The sequence below is a fragment of the Mesocricetus auratus genome, unplaced genomic scaffold (assembly GCF_017639785.1).
Source record: "Mesocricetus auratus isolate SY011 unplaced genomic scaffold, BCM_Maur_2.0 Super-Scaffold_100003, whole genome shotgun sequence".
Lineage (NCBI taxonomy): Eukaryota > Metazoa > Chordata > Mammalia > Rodentia > Cricetidae > Mesocricetus > Mesocricetus auratus.
The window spans coordinates 53834056-53859938 of NW_024429188.1; the positions used below are offsets into that span (position 1 = coordinate 53834056).

The following is a 25883-nucleotide window of genomic DNA, read 5'->3' on the forward strand; positions in this document are numbered from 1 at the left end:
TGTGTGTGCTCCTGTGTGAGTTTCTGTGTCCCTATGCATGAAGGTGCTCAAATAGGCCAGAAGATGGCATCAGATTCCCTAGAACTGGAGTTACAGATTAGTGTGAGCTGCCTAGTGTGGGTGCTGGGAAGTGAATCCAGGTCCTCTGCAAGTGTAATAAGAATCCTTAACTGCTAACCATTTAGTAGCAATGCTATTGGTGACAATCATAAGGATGAGGCTTAGTTGTGGTGGTAAGAGCAGATTTATATTTAAAGTTTTAGTTTTTTTTTTTTTTTGGTTTTACGAGACAGGGTTTCTCTGTATTGTTTTCGAGGCTGTCAGTCCAGCCCAGCCTCAAACTCACAGAGATCCGCCTGCCTCTGCCTCCTGAGTGCTGGGATTAAAGGCATGTGCCACCACCGCCAGGCAAGTTTTAGTTTTTTTAAGTAAAGCATATACATGAATGTAATAATTCATAATTATATTTTGGCTGTCTAATTTCTACCTAATTACTCATCTACAAAGTGCTTATTATGTGCAAGTCTGCTGTAGCACAGTTATGCTGTAGTTTTATCTTATTATTCTACCAACTGAGATGTATCACGGAATAGTTTAAAATAAGAGTGTACTTTCAATGGGCTTTTCATGTCTTTCCAGTTGGAACCACATACAATGAAAAGCCGAGGACTAGATAGCATTTGTCATAAAAGCATCATTTTAAAAATTTTTAAATTTTAAATTTAAATTTAAATTAGAATGTTGCTTCACATGTCAATCCCAGGTCTCTCTCCCTTTCCCTCCCCTCCTCCCACATACTCTCACCAACCCCCACAGTGCCCCTCATTTCCCCAGGGAGGGTGACACCCTCCATGGGAATGTCCATAGTCATTTTTCCAGGGCAGGGCCTAGAACCTCCCCCCAAGAGCCCAGGATGAAAGTGCAACTCTCATTGTTGGATGGGAACCCAAAGTCCATTTGTATGCCAGGAATAAATACTGATCTACTACCCAAGGCCTCCTCACTGACACCCACTTCCAGGAGTCTTGATCAGTCCCATGCTGGATTCCCAGCCATCAGTCTGGGATTCAAGAGCTAACCCTTGTCATGTCAGCTGTTTCTGGGGGTTAAATCAGCCCAGTCTTAACCCCTTTGTCATCAGTCCTCCCTCTCTGTCACTGGATTCCTTGAGTTCAGTTCAGTGTTTAGCTGTGGGAGTCTGCCTCTGCTTTCATCAGCCATTGGATGAAGGTTCTGTTCCCCAGACTCTCTGGCCATAGGATTGTAGGCTGTCACTCCCCAGATTTATGTCTAAATTCCATAAATGAGAGAGTACATACCATGTTTCAAATGATTTGTCTTTGAGTTCACAGATTATTTTACATGAATAACCAGCTCCTATAATTTTTACAATTTCTTGTGGTGTTTATTTTGTGTGGTTTTCAGTGCTGTGATTTGTTTGAATTTTTATATGATACCTATCTGTTTGCTAAATTTAAAACAAATTTTGTGCTTTTCTTGTTTTCCTGATCTCACTGAAGTTTCTCTAAGTTCTTGGGAAAGTTGTTAAACTTCCCCATAGTTATTATTTTAGAATTTTTTGTTTCAAAGCTTCTAGATGTCAATTTTATTAGTGCTCATCACTGGGAGAGTATAGTATATCCTTTTTCTGATACAATGGTACCTTAGTTTTTTTCTTTTTTCTTTTGTATTATTTTCTTAGATGTTCGGGCACTCCCTCCTGCAGGGAGGAGGGATTCATATAAGGCTCAGTAAGCTAAGACATTTACAAGACTATGGAAGCTCAGAAATTTTCAAGATTCACAAGGCCTTGAACAAAAGTCATAAAAGTAATACATAATTTTTTGTTGGAGCTGCTTGCAAATTGGAATAAGAATCTCTGGAGATGGACCTTTTGTTAAATTTCACCTATGATGTGATGGGCCCCCATTGTAAAGATGCCCTTGAGCTCCCAAAGTCCTGTAAATAATCACTCACCTATGCTTCCCTAAGTAACTCCAAAAACTTATTGGTACACTAAGTTAGACTTGGATGCAACTACTATATCTAGGATAAATGGATATTTGTTTATGTCTCCCCAGAAAAAAATCACACTACTTGCCATGTATCAAGAAGTGTCCACTGACTGAGAAGCCTTCACCAGTAAGTTCATCCAAAGATTTTTGCATCTTGGCTGCAGTTTCCCCTCCCTCTTCTCCTCCAAGTCCCTCCCTCTATCCCTCTAGGCTCCTGTTCTCACTTCCCAATACACTCCTCCTCTGTTTAGGAAAGGGCATGTCAACAAGAAATGGCATATAAACTTTCAGAAAGACTAAGCCCCTCCCCATGTATTAAGACTGGACAAGGTGACTCAGTATGATGAATAGGGTCCCAAAAGCCAGTAAAAGAGTTGGAGAAGTCCCTGCTCCTGTTATTAGGAGTACCACCACAAGAGAACCAAGCTACACAGCTGTTACGTATATGGAGATTATCTAGCTAAGTCTTATGTAGGCATACTAGTTGGTTCAGTCTCTGTGAGCCCCTATGGACCCAGATTAGTTGATTCTGTGGGTTTTCTTGTGATGTCCTTGACCAGACTGACCCCTAAAATCCTTCCTCCATCACTTCAGCAGGATTCCCTGAGCTCAGTCTAATATTTCACTGTGGGTCTCTCCATCTGTTTCCATCAATTGTTGGATGATGCCTCTCTGATGGCAATTGGCCTAGGCACCCGTCGGGTTACAGGAGATGGCCAGTTCAGCCTACATATCTGCTATTGCTAGGAGTCTCAGCTGGGATCTTCCTTGTAGATCCTGGGGGATTCCTTTGCTCCAGTTTTTTACCTGATCCTGATCACCCCCAGCACAACCAGAAGATTTTCTCTATTTCCCTTTCCCCAGGAAGATCCATGTGCCCCACCCCCCTTGCCATGAACCCTCCTTGCTACCTAGACTCCCTGGGGCTGTGGATTGTAGCATTCCTGCACTTTATTTTAAAGTTAATATCCAGTATGAGTGAATAAAAACCATGTTTTTCTTTCTCGGTCTGGGATACCTCACTCAGCATGAGTTTTTTAAATTCCGTTCATTTGTCTTCAATTTTCCTGGTGTCTTTGTTTTTAACAGTTGAGTAATACTCCATTGCACAAATGTACCGTATTTTATCTGCAGCCTCTGTATACATCAATAGCAAATATGCTGATGTATATATGAGAGAGAGAGAGAGAGAGAGAGAGAGAGAGAGAGAGAGAGAACTAACCAAGGAGGTGAAGAACAATCAAGAAAGACACTTGAAGATAGAAAGTCTTCCTATACTCATGGATTGGTAGAATTAATTTTGGAAAATGAATATCTGATTCAATGTAATTTATAGATTAAATGTAATCCAAAACAAAATGTCATGACATTTTTCACAGAAAAAGAAAAATTCTAACATTATAGCAATAACAAATGAATCTGGATACCCACAGTAATCCTAGGAAAAACATATTAATATTGGATGGATTCTCATAACAGATTTCCAGTTATATTACAGAGTTATAGTAATAAAAGCACAGAACAGACCTGTTGTTCAATAGAACAGAAGACTCAGTTTTAAATGAACATAATTCCACTCATGTAATATTCAACAAAGACGCCAAAAACATACACTGGAGGAGAGACAGCCACCTAAACAAATGATGCTAGGAAAACTGGATGTCTACAAGTAGAATGAATAACACATATCTGTTACTGTGCACAAAAACTTTCAGTGTATCAAAGACCTCAAAGTGACACCTGAAATTCTGAAACTGAGAGAAGAAAAAGAAATAGGTAGAGTCCTATAAAATATAGGCACAGGAAAGGACTCTCTCAGATAATAATTAAGGGCCACAGTTGACAAATGGGACCTCATAAAACTGAAGAGTTTCTGTACAGCAAAGGAAACAATCAGTTGGGTAAAGAGGAAGACCACGGAGTGTGAAAGAATAATTTCCAGCTCCATATCTGATAGAAGATTTATATCCAGAATACAGAGTCAAGTAAACAAGCAAACCTGATGTAAAGATGAAGTCTTGTAATTTTCAGGTAAATGGATATGATAATGGGTGAGGTAATCCAGACTCAGAAAGATGAATACCACATGCTCTCTCTCATCTCTGGCTATACTTTTAAATCTTCGGATGTGAGTATATAACCTGGAGTAACCACAGAAACCCGGAAAGTAAAAACAGATCATGGGGCAAAGCAGTTAATTAGTTATGACCACTGAGCCAGCTTTCTAGCCCTGCTTTAATTTTTTAAATTAACAAATTTTATTTAAATTTAAATTTATTTTTTTAAAAATATTTTATTTACTTATTGTGTATACAGTCTTCTGCCTGCAGGCCATCAGAGGGTACCAGATCTCATTCAAGGTAGTTGTGAGCCACCATGTGGTTGCTGGGAAATGAACTCAGGACCTCTGGAAGAACAGTCAGTGCTCTTAACCGCTGAGCCATCTCTCCAGCCCTAAATTAAATTTATAATTTTAAATAATAATTAAGATTTAAGTTTTGAGAAAGTGTCTCACTATACAGCAACACTTTGTAGGGAAGAGTGTCCTCAAACTCATAAACTTCTTGCCTCACTCTCCCAAGCACTATAATTATAGGCTTATGCCAATCCCCACTCCATTCCCCAAGGTGGATGAGGCCCTCTGTGTGGGATCCCCAGAGTCTGCCATTTCGTCCAGGGCAGGGCCAGGCCCTTCCCTAAGAGATCAGGCTGAGAGAGCATCCTTCACTGTGGAAGGGACACCCAAAATCCATCTGTATGCCAGGGACAAACAACGATCCACTGCCTAAGGCCCCACAGATTGTCCAGGACTCCTCGTTGACACCCACAGTCACATGGTCTGGATCAGTCCCATTCTGGCCTTCCACCCATCAATCGGAGGTGCAAGAGCTCCCCCTTGTTCATGTCAGGGGTTTCTGTGGGTTTCACCAGCCGGGTCTTGACCCCTTTGCTCATCATTCCAATCTCTCTCTCAGTCACTGGGTTCCAGGAGTTCAGTTCAGTGTTTTACTTGTTGCCTGGTCAAAAGCTTGCAATCGCCATCTACTGGCCACAGGATTTTAGTACAGGCTAGGACTGTGAATGAGCAAGCTTGTTTATTGTCCATCCCTGTGAGGAGAGTCTATCCTTTGATTTCACAGCTCAAAGTGTTTCCTGAAGAGGGTTAACTTGTTTGTCAAGGATAATTTGCATAGCATGTGTAACTGGGGGAGTTTTAACAACAGTTACTAAATCCAGGTCAATTCACCAAAGTGCTTCTCCTACAGGAAGAATTTAATGAGTATGTTTCAGTACACGATTTTCTGAACTTTTCCCCCTTGACTCAGGAGAAAATGTTCCCTATGTGTTTCCATCAGTGTTGACTGGAGATCCCAATAACTAGTCAAAACAATGCCTGCCTGTGATGCCCTTATCTCTAATTCATTCCCCCATTGGCTGCTAGGTTAATTTTCTTGAAGTTGACTTCATTGCTGATATTAAAGCATTTTGAAAAGTCTCAAACGACTCCATGGACTCCTAGAATGATGTTCAAAATAGTTGTTTATCTTTCACATGTGTTTTTCCTTAAATCTGAACATTTCCTAATTTACTCATTTCATGTCTCATGTAATTTTCACAATCAAAATGAAATAGTGATTCCCAAAACAGAGTCATTTCCCTGTCTCTGTACCTTAGCCTCAGAACTGAGCCCCACTTTCTGTTCTGCCCTTTGCAGAGCCGATTCTTTTTCTATGCTTGTGGACTAACTGCCTGTTTGTCAGCAACATCTAACTCCCCAGCCTCAGATGCCCTGAATTCTCCTGTCTCTTAATCCTTCTTTGTGTTCTAATTTGTATCTTGTTGTTTGTGTGCATACTCTGTTACTCCTACTATATAGTGAGCTACAAATCACAATAGCAAGTATGGATATTTATTGAACAGTAGTAACAGGTCAGAGTTTTTTCAGAGTCATATAGGATCTGCTATGCTGTAGTGGCAAACTCAGGATTATTACTTCTACTGTTGTTTCTGTTCACTTAAATCACTCTCAAATATCCACTGTTGTTTTAAGAGTTTAGTTTTAGACATACTATTGTCCAAATGTTTCATTAAATTAATGCTTTTTAAATCTTTATTTTATATAATTATCTTCTTTAAAAAGAACACTTGGTAAAAGGTAAGAAACAGCCATTCGAAGCCGGGCGTTGGTGGCGCACGCCTTTAATCCCAGCACTTGGGAGGCAGAGGCAGGCGGATCTCTGTGAGTTCGAGACCAGCCTGGACTACCAAGCGAGTTCCAGGACAGCCTCCAAAGCCACAGAGAAACCCTGTCTCGAAAAAAAAAACAAAAGAAAAAAGAAAAAAAAAGAAACAGCCATTCTTCAAATTCTGGCTTTGTCACTCCACAGCTATGTGACTTTGGACGTATTAACCTATGTCTGTTTCAGTTTCTTCATCTACATCGTGAGGTTAATAATAAATCTATTTCACAGGGTCCTTGTGATTATGTAAATTAATATACATACATATATATACATATCCATATCTGAAGCAACAAACATTATAAATCTGGTAGCTGAAGTTATTTACAGAATAAACAGGCATCCAATCACAGGATTGTATTCAATCCTCAAAATGACCCTGTGAAGTAAAAATTACTATTCTGTTTGTTTACTAGCAGGAAAACAAAAGTTCAAGAAATGTACTATTCTAAGGGCATGTACAGTAGGACCAGAATAACATTCAAATCCAGACACACATGTGGCCCATTGAAAATCGGGAGAGCTAAGAACTTCTGTAAATCATGGGGAGTTCAGTCCTATGGATACATCTGCATCAAAGCTCCTGTATCTATACCTCAGGGAATACTGTGGATGATGGGGACAATAGATTGTAACAGTTGGAATACCAGGAAGTCTGCTGTGAAACAGCCTTTCTTAAAAATGGCTGCATAAATGAGACCAGAACAGTGGCAATATCAACGGACAGTTTAACATGCAAGTGGGGAAATGTCATGGGGTCTCACCCCTAGACAAAGAACTACAGGCAACTATTGACTGCAGAGAGGATAATTAGCCTGTGCCAGAGTTGAGCCCCCTTATTGTTTGTCCAGTGCAGATTGGTCAGTTCTGAAACCATATATACTCATACAAACAAAACAGACTCAGCAGGTTATATATATTTGTGACTACACACATATGTAACAAAAATAATTAAATAAAAACATTGTCAACTTGAGAGTAGAGGAACATAAGAGCAGTTAGAAGAAGGGTAGCAGGGGTGGAGAAAGTCATATACATCTATTTCAATTAAAATGTATTTGAAAGAAGAAAAATATTAAAAACACAAAGAGTAAGTTGCCCACGGAGTAGATTTAAAGTAGACCTTGCTACAAACTCCTTTTACATACCTTAGTGCTACAAGGTAATATCATTGTCATTACTTCCTTTTGTGAGCTAAGTATTGTCTTTTCACTCTAGGAAAGCATAAAAATAACCTTGGCATAAAGGTGCTTTTAACCATTCCTTAACATCAGTAACAATACTTGAAAGAGAAATCTCCAGAGGGTTACCTTTATCTCAGGACAACTCTAGTGTATGGCACTACGCCACTGAGAAACTCTGTTCTAACCCACTCTAAATTTGATCACTTGCCGCCTCAACTTCAAAACAGCAAGACTGGCCTTAATTTCAAATTCCAACTATGTCACTTCCTAATCAAAGTACCTTGAGCAAATCACTATTTCCTTATATAAGAAATGAAAATAAAAGTTTTATTTTTTTTCTCTCAGATGATCACTACCCAACACATATGAAGCAAAACATAACATTGCAACTCATAAAAACACTACATTTCAGTCAAAAGGTAAAATTTTGTAGTTATAATAATAAAATCAAGCTAGTATATGGCTTAACACGATGACTACTTAAACAACATTAGCTATTTTATTTCAACTTCTGTTGGCCCCAGTGCAGAAAGTCCCTTGCCTTCACAAAGGAACCTTTATCATTGTTGAAACAATCCTCCTGACATTTTCATGGTTTTGGTTTAATAGAGTTTATAAATATTTTCTTTCATGCAGGATTGTAATGAATAAATTTATACCTCCTGTATAAACTGAGGACACTTACAAAGGTTTAGCCTTATTCCTGATTACGTTTTCAATGACTAATGTGCATGTTACCCTGAGTCTCCATCCTTATATTTTTTCCTCTTCACCAAATTAATGATAAAAGATTGAGATTGCAATTCTCACAGTTGTCTTACTGTTTCTTGGTGGTTTGGGGCCCTCATGTAGACTTTTTTCTCTTCCTTCCTTTCTTGCTTTCATTCTTTCTTTCTTTTGTTGCTGTTGCGTACCCTGAATGTCCTGGAACTTGCTCTGTAGACCGTGCTGGCCTCAAATCCAGGGATCTGCCTGCCTCTGCTTCCTGGGTCCTAGGATTAAAGTTGTGTTCTACCACCTACTGGCTCTCATACTTTCTTAACCATATATATTTTTAAAAACCAAACACCTTCCTGTTTGGTCCCCTAACAAAATATTAATGACAAATTTGCTAGGAACTTTGATATCCATAATTGATCAGATCAAGTTCGTGAGAAGTGACAGTCCCTACATGCATTCACATATCTCTAAAAGGAAGCACTCCAGAGGAAGGGAATATGCGTAGGTAATCCAGGAAGAAAATGACCCGTGCTCACTAGGCAAGATGTAGTAGAAAGTAAGAAATAGTTTGCCACTGCCTGCTTGCTTCTTTCTCTCCTTCCCCTACCTCTTTCTCTGTTCTACTTTCCAAAATGCTGGTGATAACAAACTTAGTTTCCTGACTTGTCAGTTAAAAAAAAACAGTATTGAAGTTTTTATACATTATTTTAGACTAGATTTGGTGTGTCCAATTTTTCTATTAATAGCATATGGGTCTCATTTGCGTTTCCTCTCAGGTTTGTGGAATTATGTTGTAATGAAACAGAGGCCAAAGCATTTTTTTCGTTCATTCTTTTAAAAAATGGGTGAACTCAAATGGAGGTCACAGGTAATTCTCATAGAAAATAGCCTCTAATGAGAGAAAACTTTAAAATGACCAATTATCAGCAGGATAGCAATGGAAACATATAACCAATTTTGTGTGTGTGTTTCCCAGCATCAATGGAAAGACAGTTAGCAGCTGTTGACCTTCACGGGTCTGAGCTAGATGGATTTCAGGACACTCCTACTTCTCTGTGTCTCAGGTTAATCTACTACCTGACATTAATCAATGTCTGCAACATCCAGTATCAGTACTGTATAATTCAGTTTGGTGATTTAGTGTCTGATTCTTTCAGCTCTAGTTTTCCTTTTGTTTGTGTTTCACATGGGGTTAAAGGGGTCAGCTATGCCAGGAGCTACGAGGAGCAGTCACGGTAGATTCCATTTGTTGCTGTCAGTCCTCAGCCGCCTGTCCTCACAGACTTGCAGAACGTTTCTGCTCACCCACATGAAGACAGTAATTGATTGGCAGGAGCCCTATTTTACGTTCTGTTTAGGGCACCTACTAGTTTCTCTACTTGCCACTGAAGATATTTCAATTAGCACAGCACAAGTGGGACTAACTTTTCACTGCTCAATATACTTACCAGCCGTCTTGACATCTCTGGAGTCTTCTGATCATGGCTACCCAGCATGCTCACAGATACTGGGAAGACACGTCCAAGTTTTTCCTTTTCTCTCAATTTCGTTTTTTCACCCATCTAATAGAAAACTGATTTACTCAGAGTATATATATATATATATATATATATATATATATATATATATATATGAACATATATCAGAGAAGTAAACATTAATTGATCACAATGAGGAAATACTGAGTTCCTTTCTATGTAAGCAAAAACAAAACTCTGAAAACAACTCAGTGAATCCTACCTCATCCTCAAACAGTGAACTAAATAAACAATGTGTGTCTGGTCACTGACACACATATTTATGTTTTCTGGTTGCTGCCAAAAGCAATTCATAGAAGTGTTTCCTCCTATTTTCAAGGCTCTCTACAAATACTGAAGGTGATATATATTTGTATTGTATCCAATTAGATTTCAAACAAAATTGTATTGGACACCCTACATGTTTTGACTCTGCATCTGAAATTCTCAGTACTTCCTTCAAAAAAGGAGTGCTTGTTCAGACTGCAGGCTGCGTAATTTTTGGAAGATAAATGTAATAACAATTCTTAAAGGAAAGGAAAGATTAAAAACCAATTTTGACTCAAAGAATTCACTAATGCAGATCACCAGGTTTTATCAGTTCCTGTCTGTAAGCACATATGATGTCTCACACATTCTCAATAGTAAATCTCACTGGGGATGACCTGAAGGTGGAAATCATATTCACTTCATTTCATTAAGGCACTTATCAAAGCCTTCATGTGAATTATTTTGTCATCAAAACCTTAGTTTAAAGACAAAGATGAAATCAACATCTTCACTTAAATCTTTTTTGTCTTTTAAGTCTTTTTTATTTTTAAATTTAAATTAGAAACAAGGTTGATTCACGTGTCTATACCCGGACCCTCTCCATTCCCATCCCCTCCTCCTGTGCCTTCCTACCAACCTCCCCAATCCCCCTCCCCCAATCCCTACTCCTTGTCCCAGGGAGGTTGAGGCCCTCCATGGGGGGTATCTATAGTCTCTCTCTTCATCCAGGGCAGGGCCTAGGCCCTTCCCCAAGAGTCCAACCTGAGAGAGCATCTCTCATTGTGTGATGGGCACCCAAAGTCCATTTATATGCCACGGATAAATATTGATCTACTACCCAAGGCCCCATAGATTGCCAGGGTATCCTCTCTGACACCCACATTCAGGGGATTTGGATCAGTCCCATGCTGGATTCTCAGCCATCAGCCTTGGATTCAAGAGCTAACCCTTGTCAGGTCAGCTGTTTCTGGGGGTTAAACAAGCCCAGCCTTGACCTCTATGATCATCAATCCTCCCTCTCTGTCACTGGATTTCTTGAGTTCAGCTCAGTGTTTAGCCATGGGTATCTGCATCTGCTTCCATCAGTCATTGTTTGAATGTTCTGTCTCCCAGACTCTCTGGCAGTGGGATTGTAGGCTGGCACTCTCTTAGTCCATATCTAAAATCCATATATGAGTGAGTACATACCATGTTTGTCTTTTAGTGACTGGGTTACCACACTCAGGATGGTTTCTTCTAGTGCCATCCATTTACCTGCAAATTTCAAGATTCCATTGTTTTTACCGCGGAATAGTATTCTATTATGTAAATGTACCACATTTTCTATATCTACTCTTCAATGGAGGGGCATCTAGGTTGATTCCAGGTTCTGGCTATTACAAATAAGGCTGATATTAACATAGTGGAGCAGATGCCTTTGTTGTATGAATGTGCATCTTTTGGATATATGCCTAAGAGTGGAATTGCTGGGTCTTGTGGTAGGCTGATTCCCATTTTCCTGAGGAATATCCATACTAATTTCCAATGTGGCTGTACAAGTTGGCACCCCCACCAGCAATGGAGGTGTGTTCCCCTTTCTGCATATCCTCTCTAGCATAAACTGTCATTGGTGTTTTTGCTTTTAGCCATTCTGACAGGAGTAAGATGATATCTCAGTTGTTTTGATTTGCATTTCCCTGATTGCTAGGGATGTTGAGCACTTTCTTAAGTGTCTCTCAGCACTTTCAGTATCCTCTATTGAGAATTCTCTATTTAGTTCTGTAGATCACATTCAGGTATCATTTCTATAGTTCGTTACTCTAGATCACTTTTTAATTGAATCCTTTTGTGCTTTGGAGACTTGCTTCTTGTGTTCTTTGTATATTTTGCAGATCAGCCCTCTGTCAGATGCGGGGTTAATGAATATATTTTACCATTCTGTGGGCTGCCTTTTTGTCTTGTTGACTGTGTCATATGACTTACATAAGCTTCTCAGTTTCAGTAGGCCCCGTGTATTAATTGTTGACATCAGTGTCTGTGCTACTTGTGTTATTTTTCAGGAAGCAGTCTCCTCTACCAATTCGTTCAAGGGTACCTCCCACCTTCTCTTCTCTTCTAAGTGTTTCAGTTTGGCTGGATTTATGTTGAGGTTTTTGATCCCTTTGGACTTAAATTTTGTGCATTGTGATAGACATGGATCTATCTGCATTCTTCTACATGCCAGCATCCAGTTATGCAAGCACCATTTGTTGAAGATGCTTTCTTTTTTGCATTGTATATTTTTAGCTTCTATGTCGAAGATCAGACGATCATACACGTATGGATTAATGTCGGGTTGTTCAGTTCGACTCCATTGTTCTACCTGTCAGTTTTTGTGCCAATACCAAGCTGTTTTCAGGACTGTGGCTCTATAATAGAGCTTGAAATCAGGGATGGTGATGCCTCCAGAAGTTGCTTTGTAGAATAGGGTTGTTTTAGCTATCCTGGGTCTATTGCTTTTCCATATGAAGTTGAAAATTGTTCGTTCAAGGTCTGTGATGAATTGTGCTAGGATTTTGATGGGGACTACATTGAATCTGTAAATTGCTTTTGGCAGGATTGCCATTTTTACTACGTTTCTCCTACCTATCCAAGAGCATGGGAGATCTTTTCATTTTCTGGTGTCGTCTTTAATTTCTTTAAAAACCTCAAAGTTCTTGCGATATAGGTCTTTCATTTGTTTGGTTAGGGTTACCCCAAGGTATTTTATGTTGTTTGTTGCAATTGTAAAGGGTGATGTCTCTCTGATTTCTTGCTCAGCCCTTTTATCTTCTGTATATAGTAGGGCTACTGATTTTCTTGAGTTGATCTTATATCCTGCCACTTTGCTGAAGGTTTTTATCACCTGTGGGAGTTTCCTGTTAGAGTTTTTCAGGTCACTTTTGTAAACTATCATATCATCTGCAAATACTGAAAGTTTGACTTCTTCCTTTCCAATTTGTATCTCCTTGATCTCCTTTTGTTGGCGTATTATTCTAGCTAGAACGTCAAGTAAAATATTTAAGAGTTTAGAGAGAGTGGACAGCCTTGTCTTGTTCCTGATCTTAGAGGAATCACATAGAATTTCTGTCCATTTAGTTTCATGTTGGCTGTTAGTTTCCTGTATATAACTTTTATTATATTAAGGTAAGTTTCTGTTTTCCCGGATCTCTCCAAGACCTTGATCATGAAGGGATGTTGGATCTCCTTTGGTTGTCTTATTGCTCTGGCTAGAACTTCAAGTACAGGGATTTGTTGGACTTGTCTTTTTTCTTTTTTACACTTTTTATTATATATTTAAATTAAAAACAAGCTTGCTTTCCATGTCAGTCCCAGCTCCCTCTCCCTCCCCTGCATGTCTACTCACTCCGCTAGCCCCCCCCGCCCCCACCCAATCCCTACTCCATTCCCCAGGGAGGGTACATTCCTCCATGGGGGATCTCTTGAGTTTGTCATTTTGTTCTGGGGAGGGCACAGGCCCTCACCAAAGTGTCCAAATTGAGAAAGCATTCATCATTTGGGATGGGTACCCAAAGTCCATTTGTGTGCCAGGGATAAATACTGATCGACTACCCAAAAACCCAATAGATTGTCTGAGTCTCCTCACTGACACCCACATTCAGGGCGTCTGGATCAGTCCCATGATGGCCTCTCAGCCATCAGTCTGGGGTCCAAGATCTCCCCCCGTGTTCAGCTCAGCTGTTTCTCTGGGATTCACCAGCCCAGTCTTGACCCCTTTGCTCATCACTCCTCTCTCTCTGTCAATGGGCTACAGGAGTTCAGTTTAGGGTTAATTGTGGGTGTCTGCCTCTGCTTGAGTCTGTCACTGGATGGAGGTTCTAGGATGGTATGTAAGACAGTCATCAAAATCATTATTAGGGACAGGCATTTAAAGTATTCTCTCCACTACTGCTTAATTTGCCAGTTGGTGTCATCCTTGTACATATCTGGAGTTCTCATTAGTGCCAGATTTCCCCTCAAACCTAGAATGGCTCCCTCTATTATGATATCTCTTATCCTTCTCTCCTCTATTCTTCCCCTAACTCAACTTTTCCTGCACCCCCATGTCATCCTATTCCTTCCTCTTGTCTCCCTTCCTTTTTCCTAGCTCCCTTTCTCCTCCCCCACCCTGTGCTCCCAATCTGCTCAGGAGATATTGCCTCTTTCCCCCTTCTCTGGGGTACCATGTATATCTCTCTTAGGGTCCTTCCTGTTTCCCGGCCTCTTGGGCAGTGGGATTGTAGACTGGCACTCCCCTGATTCGTGTCTAAAATCCATATATGAGTGAGTACATACCATGTTTGTCTTTTTGTGACTGGTTTACCTCACTCAGGATGGTTTCTTCCAGTGCTATCCATTTACCTGCGAATTTCAAGATTCCATTGTTTTTTTTCTGCTGAGTAATACTCCATTGTGTAAATGTACCACATTTTCTCTATCCACTCTTCAGTTGAGGGGCCTCTAGGTTGCTTCCAGGATCTAGCTATTACAAATAATGCTGCTATGAACATAGTGGAACAGACATCCTTATTGTATGTATGTGAATCTTTTGGGTATATGCCTAAGAGTGGAATTGCTGGGTCTTGTGGTAGACTGATTCCCATTTTCCTGAAGAATCTCCATACTGATTTCCATAGTGGCTGCACGAGTTGGCACTTCCAACAGTAGTGGGGGAGCGTTCCCCTTTCTCCACATCCTCTCTAGTATAAATTGTCATTGGTGTTTTTGAATTTAGCCATTCTGACAACTGTAAGATGGTATCTCAGAGTTGTTTTGATTTGCATTTCCCTGGTTGCTTGGAATGTTGAGCACTTTCTTAAGTGTCTCTCAGCCACTTTAGTCTCCTCTATTGAGAATTCTCTACTTAGTTCTGTACCCCACTTTTTAATTGGATCCTTTGGTGCTTTGGAGACTTACTTCTTGAGCTCTGTAGATTTTGCAGATCAGCCCTCTGTCAGATGTGGGATTAGTGAATATCTTTTCCCATTCTGTGGGGTGCCCTTTTGTCTTGCTGACTGTGTCCTTTGCCTTACAGAAGCTTCTCAGTTTCAGGAGGTCACATTTATTAGTTGTCGATCTCAGTGTCTGTGCTACTGGTGTTATGCTCAGGAAGCAGTCTCCTGTACCAATTTGTTCAAGGGTACCTCCCACTTTCTTTTCTAACAGGTTCAGTGTGAGTGGATTTATGTTGAGGTCTTTAATCCATTTGGACTTAAATTTTGTGCATGGCGATAGACATGGGTCTATCTGCAGTCTTCTACATGTCAGCATCCAGTTATCCCAGCACCATTTGTTGAAGATGCCTTCTTTTTTCCATGGCATAATTTTAGCTTCTTGGTCAAAAACCAAGTGTTTATATGTGTGGGGGTTAATATCAGGGTTTTCTATTTGAGTCCATTGGTCTACCTGTTTGTTTTTGTGCCACTACCAAGCTGTTTTCAGGACTATAGCTCTATAATAGAGCTTGAAGTCAGGGATGGTGATGCCTCTGGATGTTGCCTTGTTGAACAGGGTGGTTTTGGCTATCCTGGGTCTTTTGCTTTTCCATATAAAGTTGAAAATTGTTCTTTCAAGGTCTGTGAAGAATTGTGCTGGGATTTCAATGGGGATAGCATTGAATCTGTAGATTGCTTTTGGCAAGATTGCCATTTTTAGTATGTTGATCCTACCTATACAAGAGCATGGGAGATCTCTCTATTTTCTGTTGTGTTCTTTAATTTCTTTCTTTAAAGACTCAAAGTTCTTGCTCTACAGGTCTTTCACATGTTTGGTTAGAGTTGCCCCAAGGTATTTCATGTTGTTTGTGGCAATTGTATTTTATATTTTTGGTTGTGAGCCTAGCCTTTAATGGCTGAGCCATCTCTCAAGCCTGTTTGTGGCAATTGTAAAGGGTGATGTTTCTATGATTTCTTGCTCAGTCCTTTTATCATCTGTGTATTCTAGGGCTAATTATTTTCTTGAGTTGATCTTGTATCCTGCCACTTTGCTGAAGGTATTTATCAGTGTAGGAGTTCCCTGGTAGTGTTTTTCGGGTCACTTATGTAAACTATCATATCATCTGCAAATAGTGAAAGTTTGACGTCTTCCTTTCCAATTTGTATTCCCTTGATCTCCTTTGTTGTCTTATTGCTCTGGCTATAACTTCAAGTACAATATTGAAGAGATATGGAGAGAGTGGGCAGCCTTGTCTTGTTCCTGATTTTAGAGGAATTGCTTTGAATTTCTCTCCATTTAATGTTGGCTGTTGGTTTGCTGTATATTGCTTTTATTATGTTTAGGTATGTTCCTGTTATCCCTGATCTCTCTAAGACCTTTATCATGAAGGGGTGTTGGATTTTGTCAAAGCCTTTTTTAGCACCTACTGAGATGATCACGTGATTTTTGTTTCTCAGCTTGTTTATATGGTGGATTACATTGATGGGTTTTCGTATGTTGAACCATCCCTGCATATCTGGGATGAATCCTACTTGATCATGGTGGATGAGTTTTCTGATGTGCTCTTGGAACCGATTTGCCAGTATTTTATTGAGTATTTTTGCATCAATGTTCATGAGGAATATTGGACTGAAGTTCTCTGTCTTAGTTGTGTCTTTGTGTGGCTTGGGTATCAAAGTAATTGAAGCCTCGTAAAAAGAGTTTGGCAAAGACCCTTCTGCTTCTATTGCATGGAATACTTTGAGGAGAATTGCTATAAGCTGATCTTTGAATTTCTGGTAGAATTCTGCACTGGGGCCATTTGGTGGGACACTTTTGATGACTGTTTCTATTTCCATAGGGGTTATAGGTCTATTTAAATTGCTTATATTTTCTTGATTTAATTTTGACAAGTGATATCTATCCAGAAAATTGTCCGTTTCCTTTAAATTTTATAATTTTGTGGAGTACAGGTTTTCAAAGTATGACCTGATGATTCTCTAGATTTCCTCAGTATCCGTTGTTATGTCCCCCTTTTCATTTCTGATTTTGTTTATTTGCATGATCACATTCTGCCGTTTGGTTAGTTTGGATAAAGGTTTGTCTATCTTGTTGATTTTCTCAAAGAACCAACTCTTAGTTACATTAATTCTTTTTATCGTTTTCCTAGTTTTTGTTGGACTTGTTTAATGACATTAATCACAACAATTAAGAATCGTATATTGGCCCCAATTAAAAGGGAGACTGTCAAGGCTGGATAAAGAATACTAAGACATAAGTTGAAATTAACTTTAAAATGTTCACCTCACATATATGCTAATAAATGACATGCTATAAAACAATAGAAAGAGGAATACAGTAATATCATTAACCAAATACAAACGGAGGTAATTAGTATCTTTCAAGGAATGTTTAAAAATGGAGCAGAAGTTTCGTCTTCACAACAGTCACTTGAATATGTCAGTAAACAAGTGGACAATTTTGAAAGTAAGCATTGTCAAAGCTGATAAAGTCCTCACAATTTACTGAAACCAAATTAAAATTTTAAAAGTGTATGCGTATTCTTGTGTGTGTTCTCAGTATGGCCAATTACAAGCTCCTGAAAGTCAACCAGGCCAAAAATTTTCTGAGAATTTAATCAGCAGGTCTTTCCAAGCCAGTTCTGCATCCCACTGATTCTATACGATCACAGCATTTATTATATTTCAGCTAAGTGGCTCTTTGGAAACAAACACACGTAAAACTGCAGAATAGAGTTTAAATACTAAAAAAAAAGAAAGATCAAAGGAAACAGGGGAGAGAGAAAGTGGTACATTCTATCTTTGAGAAAAATATTTCTAGCAGCACTCCTTTGATTTATTAAATCATTTAGTCTTTTGGAATTAATATAAGACATATTAGTATTTGCTGCCTGAACAAATGAAATGTGATAAAACATCAACATTAAATCATGGAAACTATGTATGCCTGAAGAAAATGTGAGTATAGGTCTTTTGGAATCTTCAAAGTAATTCTTTGTTAAATGTTTGAAGAAAAAGTTAGTGTTTAACTGTCATGAATTTTTGTCAACTCCCAGATCATATCAATTCGTCTCAGTCTTTTCTAACAGGCTGGACCTAATGTATAATACTGATGGAGGGCAAATAAAGGTTTCCCATGATACATGTTAAAGGAAATCTTGAAAGATGTTGACTCTTCAATTATTTATTAATTAGTTTTCAATTTTTAGTATAAAGGGCAAGGAGAAAGATGTAGATGACTTTTTTCTTTTGAAATTATTAATTTCATGTGTGATATCAGATAATGACACTTGAAGATAATAATGAATTTCTAGAACCATATCTTAAAAATCAAGATTGTTTCTCATAGATAAAACTTTAAAGTGTCCACACACAACCTCTCCAAGGGCAGTTACTTTATCAGCTCCTTTGGCATAATGCTTGACTTAATTTTTAAGACTAAATATACTATCCCCAAATTCAGTCCATTCATCTTATCACATTATTTTTGTCACCAAGGTGTGTGTGTGTGTGTGTGTGTGTGTGTGTGTGTGTGTGTGTGTGTAGAGATGACAACAACTCTGAGGTGTTGATTCTCTCCTTCTCTTATGCGGGTCCCAGGTATGAAATTCGGGTCATCAAGTTCTCACTATAAGTTCTCTGTACCTGCTGAGCCACCTCATTGCCCACCCCTGCTTTATTAATTCCCACATTCTGAATCCTTTAAATTATTGTCAAAACAATCACACAAACCTACTATATTTTATTTGGAAGATAAATAATCGAAGTCTGAGACGCAAATTTTCTCTTTGTTGTTAGGAAATGAGTAGCAGTTTGAATTAAATGAGAAAGGTACCTAAGAACAAACTGTAAGAAATATACCACCATTCACTTCATGATCCCCACACTTTTGATGCATACAATCTGTAGAGTGCACAGGGAATTCTTTACTGATCACATGAACTCCTTGGCTTCAAAAAAGCAGTTCCCGAAGTTTAATAGCTCATGCCAAGTCAAACTCTTTGCTTACAGCCTGGGACATAGAGAGCTTGAATAATGAATGAGTCAGGGACAGAGGAGGGTACAGAATGTGAACGTGCAGCAAAAGCTCGGGGTCCAAGATCAGCTGTTATCTTCAAATCACCTCTTAGCTACACCACTATTTTCTCAGGATTTCGAGTATATCATTTCCTCTATAACTTCCATTTATACCATATAAACAATGAACGTGTTAGATGAATGACAGCTAAACACCTTTCTAGCCCAACGATTTTATATTTCCAGGAATTCCTTTAATTCTAACAGTGATGTTTTATCCCTTCCTTCAGGAGAATAAGGCTTCATAACTAACCTCTTTTAGCTACTGGGTTTAGTTCCCACTTGACAGTATATTCTTGAATTTTATATTATTAGATTCTAGAAAAAATTATTCTTAGATAGAAGAGTGAGTATCTTTGTTCTGAGTTGACAGGTGAAAAAGATGAGGCTCAGAGTCTGACAATACTCAATCAGTACTTTGACATCACAATGCTCAATGAAAACATGACCTCAAAGTGTTCCTTTAAGAACTTTTTTTTAAATTTTATTTTCCAGTTTAAATTTAGATAAGAATCAAGGTTGCTTCACAAGTCAGTTCCAGGTCCCTCTCCCATTCCCTCCCTTCCTCCCGTGCCCTCCCCTCCCCCCCTCCGTTATCCTCTCATTTCTCCAGGGAGGGTGAGGCCCTCCATGGGGGTGTCCATAGTGTGTCATTTCATATAGGGCAGGGCCTAGACCCTTTCCCAAGAGTTCTGGGTGTTGGGTAATATAGTAATTTTTATTTTACAAATGAAGATGCCAAAGCACAAAGAAGTTCACTTACTTGTCTGCTGTCTTTGGGTTTCTATTGCTGTTCAGAAATACCATGACCAAAAGTCAAGTTATGGAGGGAACAATTTATTTGGCTACACTTCCACATCATTATTTGTCAGCAAAGGAAGTCAGGACAGAAAGTCAATCAGGGCAGGAACCTGAAGGCAGGAGCTGATGCAGAGGCCAGGAAGGGCTGCTGCTTACTGGCTTGTTCCTCATGGCTTGTTCAGCCTGGTTTCTTATAGAACCCAGGGCCACCAGCCCCTGGATGGCACCAACCGCAATGGGTTGGACCCTCCTCCATCAAGCACTAATTAAGAAAAAACTTTACACAGAAATTGTGGAAGTAGCCAATCAATGACTAGTTCAGCTTGAGACCAATACCATGAGAGTGAGCAGACAGCTGAGAGCCAGGACCTAGTAGAGGGATAGCCCAGAGACCTAGGATAGAACCAAACATGACTGGCAAAAAGTCAATGAAATTATTACAAATTATACAAATTATATCATGCTATATATAGATTGGTGCCTATCCCAACTATCATCAGAAAGGCTTCATCCAGTAACTGATGGAAGCAGATGCAGAAATGCACAGTCAAACATTAGTTGGAGGAAATATTGTAGGAGCCAGAAGGGTCAAAGACCACAAGGAAACCCGCAGAATCAAGCACCCTGGGCTCATATGTGCTCTCAGAGTCTGAACTGACAACCAGGGAGCTTGTATGGGTCCAATCCAGGGCCAAACATTAGGTGGAGTTGTTCGGGGAACCCAGTCCAAGAAGGATTGTAGGAGCCATTGTGACAGAGTTCCAGTGGAGGTATATATATATATATATATTAAAATTTAAATTAGAAACAAGGTTGCTTCACATGTCAATTCCAGGTCCCTCTCTGTTTCCCTCCCCTCCTCCCGTGCCCTCCCTCCAACCCCCCCCAATATCCCCTTATTTCCCCAGGGAGGGTGAGGCCCTCCATGGGGGTGTCCATAGTCTGTTATTCATCCAGGGCAGGGCCTAGACCCTCCCCCAAGAGTTCAGGGTGAGAGTGCATCTCTAGTTGTTGGATGAGGTATTTTTTTATTAGCAGAAAGGGAGCGGGAAGACCAGCCTCTGGGGACAGGAGCATTGGGAGAGAGGAGAGGCAGAGAGAGAGAGGGCTCCAGAGCGGAACAGACAGACAGAATGAGGGAGAGAAAGGAAGGAATGGAGGGAAGGAGGGAAGGAGGGAAGAAAGGAGGAAGGAAGGAAGGAGGGAGGGAGGGAGGGATGGAAGGAAGGAAGGAGGGAGAGAGGGAGGAAGGGAGGGAGGGAAGGAACGAAGGAACGAAGGAAGGAAGGAAGGAAGGAAGGAAGGAAGGAAAGAAGATGGGAGGTGAGCAGGCACCTTTTAAAAGGAATATGTACAGGTGGTGCTCTTAGTGACTGCAGCTGAGGGCATATCCTGTCAGAACTCCCAGGGTAGGCCAGTTAAAAACCCCTGATTACTAACAGTAGCCAGAGGGGTCAAGGACATCAGGGGAACACAGCCCACAAAATCAACTAAGCAGGGCTCACAGGGCCTCACAGACACAGAAGCAGCAACCACAGAGCCTGGATGCGTATGCAACCCTCTGTGGTTGTTTAGCTTGGGTTTTTTGTTGGACTTCTAAAAGTGAGAGTGGAGGTGTCTCTGATTCTTTAGTCTTGGTCTTGTTTGGCCCTAGTCCTCTGAGCCATCCACCTTCAGGTTCCTGGCCATCCAAGCATGGGCTCCGTCTGGTGGCTTGGGCCTCAAGGTAGACCAGTCATCGGTTGGCTATTCCCACACTGCCACAAGCTCTGAATCACTATTGTCCCAGCGCATCTTGTTTAAAGAAAACTTAAATACACTCCAGCAGGAACATTCTTGGCAATATTGTGAACATATGTTACAAACTTCCTTGTCTTCTGGCTTCTCCATCTACTAGGTCACAAAAACCAATGAAGTTGGACTTAGTGCCATAGGTTTTACTCCATGAAATACAAGGAGGCAGAAAAATAGTTCCTGAAATAGAGGTTTATCATTCCTACAGGTCGGGGGTGAACAATTAAAAGGTGTCATCATGAGAATTATATTTAATTGGTATAATATTTATTGAGGATTTTGTTTTTTGTTTTTTTGGTTTTTTTTTAACGAGACTGGGTTTCTCTATATTGTTTTGGAGGCCGTCGGTCCAGCCTGGCCTCGAACTCACAGAGATCTGCCTGCCTCTGCCTGCCGAGTGCTGGGATTAAAGGTGTGCGCCACCACCACCTGGCAGGAGGATTTTGTTTTAAATTATTGTATAGATTATAATCTCATCATTTCTCTTTCCTCCCTCCAACACCCCCCATGCCTCTCCTTACTCTCTTTCAAATTCATGGCCTCTATTTTAAATTAATTGTTGTTAACCTACAGAAAAATCTATAGGCAACAAGGAATGCTGAGAACAGAATAGTCTTCTTCAGGGAAGAGCACACCAACTGGTTATCCCATACCTATGGTCAGTCCTGAAAATATATATACTCAGCATGCTGTACTTACATATTTAGAATATATATATACACACATATTGTACTTACAATTTTAGGAATATACAGACACACATATATTGTATTTGTGCTTTTGTGAATACACACACACACACTTACATACTTCTAGTTTTAGGAATATGCCCTCCCACAAAGTTTTTAAGTTCTCAACTGTAATGTGTAGCTTCAGAACAAATGTTCTCAGTCCAGACTGACCCTGAAATCACTGGAGCACTTTTAAAAGTTAGCAAAGTGTCCAAGTTCCAGAAATTTCAGTAGCAATTGGTGTGGTGTATAATCTTGACTTTTGTAATTTTGATTATTTACTTATTTATTTTTGAGACAGTCTTGCTGTGTAGCTGTGAATGGCCTGGAACTCACTATGTACATTAGGCCAGCCTCTAACTCAGATATGCACCTGCTTTTGCCTCTGAAGTGCTTTGATTAATGGCCTCAAGTAATGTTACTGTTCATTTGTGATGGAAAATCATGAATCTAGTCACAACACCTAAGATGTACTATATAATTAACCACATATTCTAAGTAACATTGGGAAGTTACAACATCTTAAATATTTTCTTTTTATTGAAAATGAGAAAAAAAAGAGCTGGGGATTTACCTCCGTATTAGAGAACTTATCTAGCATATGTAAAACTTTGACTTCAAGTCCCATCATTAGAAAGGCATTTGGTAAATTCTTATTAAGGCTTTAATTATCAAACTTTTGAATGTACCAGGATATTCTTTAGGATTGTTAAAATGTCTCTCTCCAACCATACATTAGATCTTTAATGGGACTGATGTTTTCTTTTTCTCTTTCCTTTATATGTCCTTTTTCTTTCTTTTTAGACAGGTCTTCTGATGTAGAACAAGCCAGCCTGGAATTCACCATGAAGCCCTGGCTGGTGTTAAACTCTGACGTATCCTGTTTCAGCTTCTTGAGTAATGAGATTACTCAAGAACGTACTTACAGGTAAATATACCTAGCTTAATAATAATTATAATGCACTTTCACAGCAAGATGCTTGGATAATGCTGAGACTGCCATTTTTAGCGGTACACTTGGAGAGACACTGCAATACATTGGCTTTAATTTTAGATGGGCCACTGAAAGATTACTGATACTTTTAACTGCCTTCACCCAAAGGCGTTTTTTTTTTTTTTTTTGGTTTTTACGAGACAGGGTTTCTCTGTATTGTTTTGGAGGCTGTCATTCCAGCCTGGCCTCAAACTCACAGAGATCTGCCTGCCTCTGCCTCCCGAGTGCTGGGATTAAAGGCATGCGCCACCACTGCCCAGCCAAAGGTGTTTTTAATAGTAAGAATTACGATACTTCTGTTGACAAATGATAAGAATTATTTTGGGTAGGAGACATCATGTGGAAAGCAGAAAAGTTTTATAGTGAGTTCTTGTTAGTTTGTCTAGGATTCGTTCCCATGCAGGAAATCTATCAAATGCTGATATAAATAGTACTTAGTTACAGAGCACAGCCAATTTCACATAATCTTTCTAGCACTGTTTGATGAGCACTGACTTATCCATTCTTCACATTACCCCAATTTTGGACATCATTGACATGGAACATCTTTATAGAAGGGTCAAAATTAGGTTAATGTAGGCTAAAGCTTGCCCAACATACTTAGGTAGCTGGGAAATGATTCTCTCTCAATAAAAAGAGAGAAGTCAAGATGTTCTCTAGTGTAAGTAATGAAGATCTAACAAATGGACTACAGTAGGTAGCTTTGTCCAAGATCTGATAGTTGTTGAAGTAGTTACATCTATGAGGGCTAAGACAGACTGTGTGTGCAATAGAGACTAACAAAACTGCAGCAGATTCTTCCCATGTCTTTCCAAAGTCCATGCTATGTACTCCATTCATAGTACCCACCCTTAGACTCCCAAATCCACCCAACATTATTTGTGGGAGTTTGGATTTATCTGTTAATCTCCAGTCCAGTTGAAATTGACTTGGGCTTGTTATACTTACTAGAACCAGGAATTTGAGTTGCTGAATTTAGGTAAAGTCATACTGAAGGAGTGAGTTGATGATACTATTAATAGTGTATGTATCTCAGGGAATTTTCATGAAAAGTACTTCTAAGGATCTTTCTAGGAAGGTAGACAAGAGCATGGGAGGGAGAGGGAGGGCAGAAGGGGAAAGAGGAGCAGAAAAAGGGAGTGGGGAGAACATGAGGGAAAGGAACAGCATGGTCAAGTTGGAGGAAGGAAAGAGAGGGAGAGCAAGGAAAGAATTATCTTGACAGAGGGAGCCATTATGGGTTTAGTGAGAAACCTGGCACCAGGGAAATTCCCAGGAATACATAAGGATAAACCCAGATAAAACTAAGCAATAGTGGAGAAGGTGCCTGAACTGACCTTCCCTTGGGATCAGATGGATGAATACATTAGTTGTCAGCACAGAACCTTCATCCAGCAACTGATGGAAGCAGATGCAGAGATTCATAACTACCCACTGAACCAAGCTCCTGGAGTCCAGATGCAGAGGAGCAATAGTATGAGCAAATAATTCATGTGCTCCTTCCTGAGAATTACCTAAACAGCACAGCAAACTCACTTCTCATAGTTACCTTTTCCATCTTCCATTCCTTCTCCACGTGGCTCTCCTGAGAAACCAGTTAACCAGGTAAAATAACCTAGTCCCTAGTGCTATCTAAAATGGTTCACAGGCAAGCAGATGGATTTCAAGCATTAAGACCCATGAACAAATGATGATAATGGAGAATTATCATCAGCTTCTTTATCCAATGGGTCAAAGTGCAACAGGACGTTTTCTACATTTGAGTATATATGTTCAACCAAATGCTACCCTCAAGTGCTTAGAAAACATATCAGAGGAACACGAGATCTATAGAGGACTAAATTGAAGCAAATGCAAAAAACATACTATTTTACTTTGCATGATAATAGAGTCTGATACGTTACTTATAAATGTTTGAAGTCATTATCAAATTAGAAGTAAAATTATACTGAAGTCTCCGAGGTTATTGGCTTAGGAATAAAGTCTAAGAGGTACATTTTTATTACACTAATAAAAGAATGAGTAAAAATAAAATTTAGTATCCATCAATATATTTTTAATTTAAAAATTGCATTTGTGTGTACATAAGTAGATGTGTGCATGCAATGGAATGTGTGTGGAGGTCGGAGGACAGTTTGCAGTAGCTGGACCTCTATGTCCACCACTTGGGTCACAGGGACTGAACTCAGGTCCTCAGGCTTGGTGGCAAGTGCCTATACCTGCGAAATTACCTTACCTTCCTTATCAATGTTTTCCAAATAACTGCTTGAGACAAGTCCTCCTTGTGTATCTCTGCCTGAACTGGAACTCATGCAAACCAGGGTGGCCAGGAACTCACAGCCTGTCTTCTGAGTGCTGGCATTAAAGGTATGTGCCACCATACCTGGTATGTCTTTATTTTTAAAGTATGTGTATGTGTGTCTGTGGACATCTGTATATAAGAGTGCAGGGGACCAGGAAAGGTCACCAGATCCCCTGGAGCTAGTAACAGGTGGTTTTGAACTGACTAATGTGGATGCTGGCACACAAACTCAGGTCCTCTTATAACAGTAGTATGAGCTTTTAACTCTCCACCCCCAACATTAATACTTTTAAAATGCAAATCTGA

The 25883-nt window shown here is 39.7% G+C and overlaps 1 long non-coding RNA gene across 1 annotated transcript in view; it reads left to right on the top strand.

The window, feature by feature from the left end:
• LOC121140000 overlaps positions 1-24465 on the top strand; it is a 40362-nt gene extending 15897 nt beyond the window's left edge. The window contains exons 3-4 of the long non-coding RNA XR_005876812.1: positions 2082-2142; positions 23086-24465. This is a non-coding gene — a long non-coding RNA (uncharacterized LOC121140000). The remainder of the gene's footprint in view (positions 1-2081; positions 2143-23085) is intronic.
• The last annotated feature ends 1418 nt before the right edge of the window (positions 24466-25883 follow it).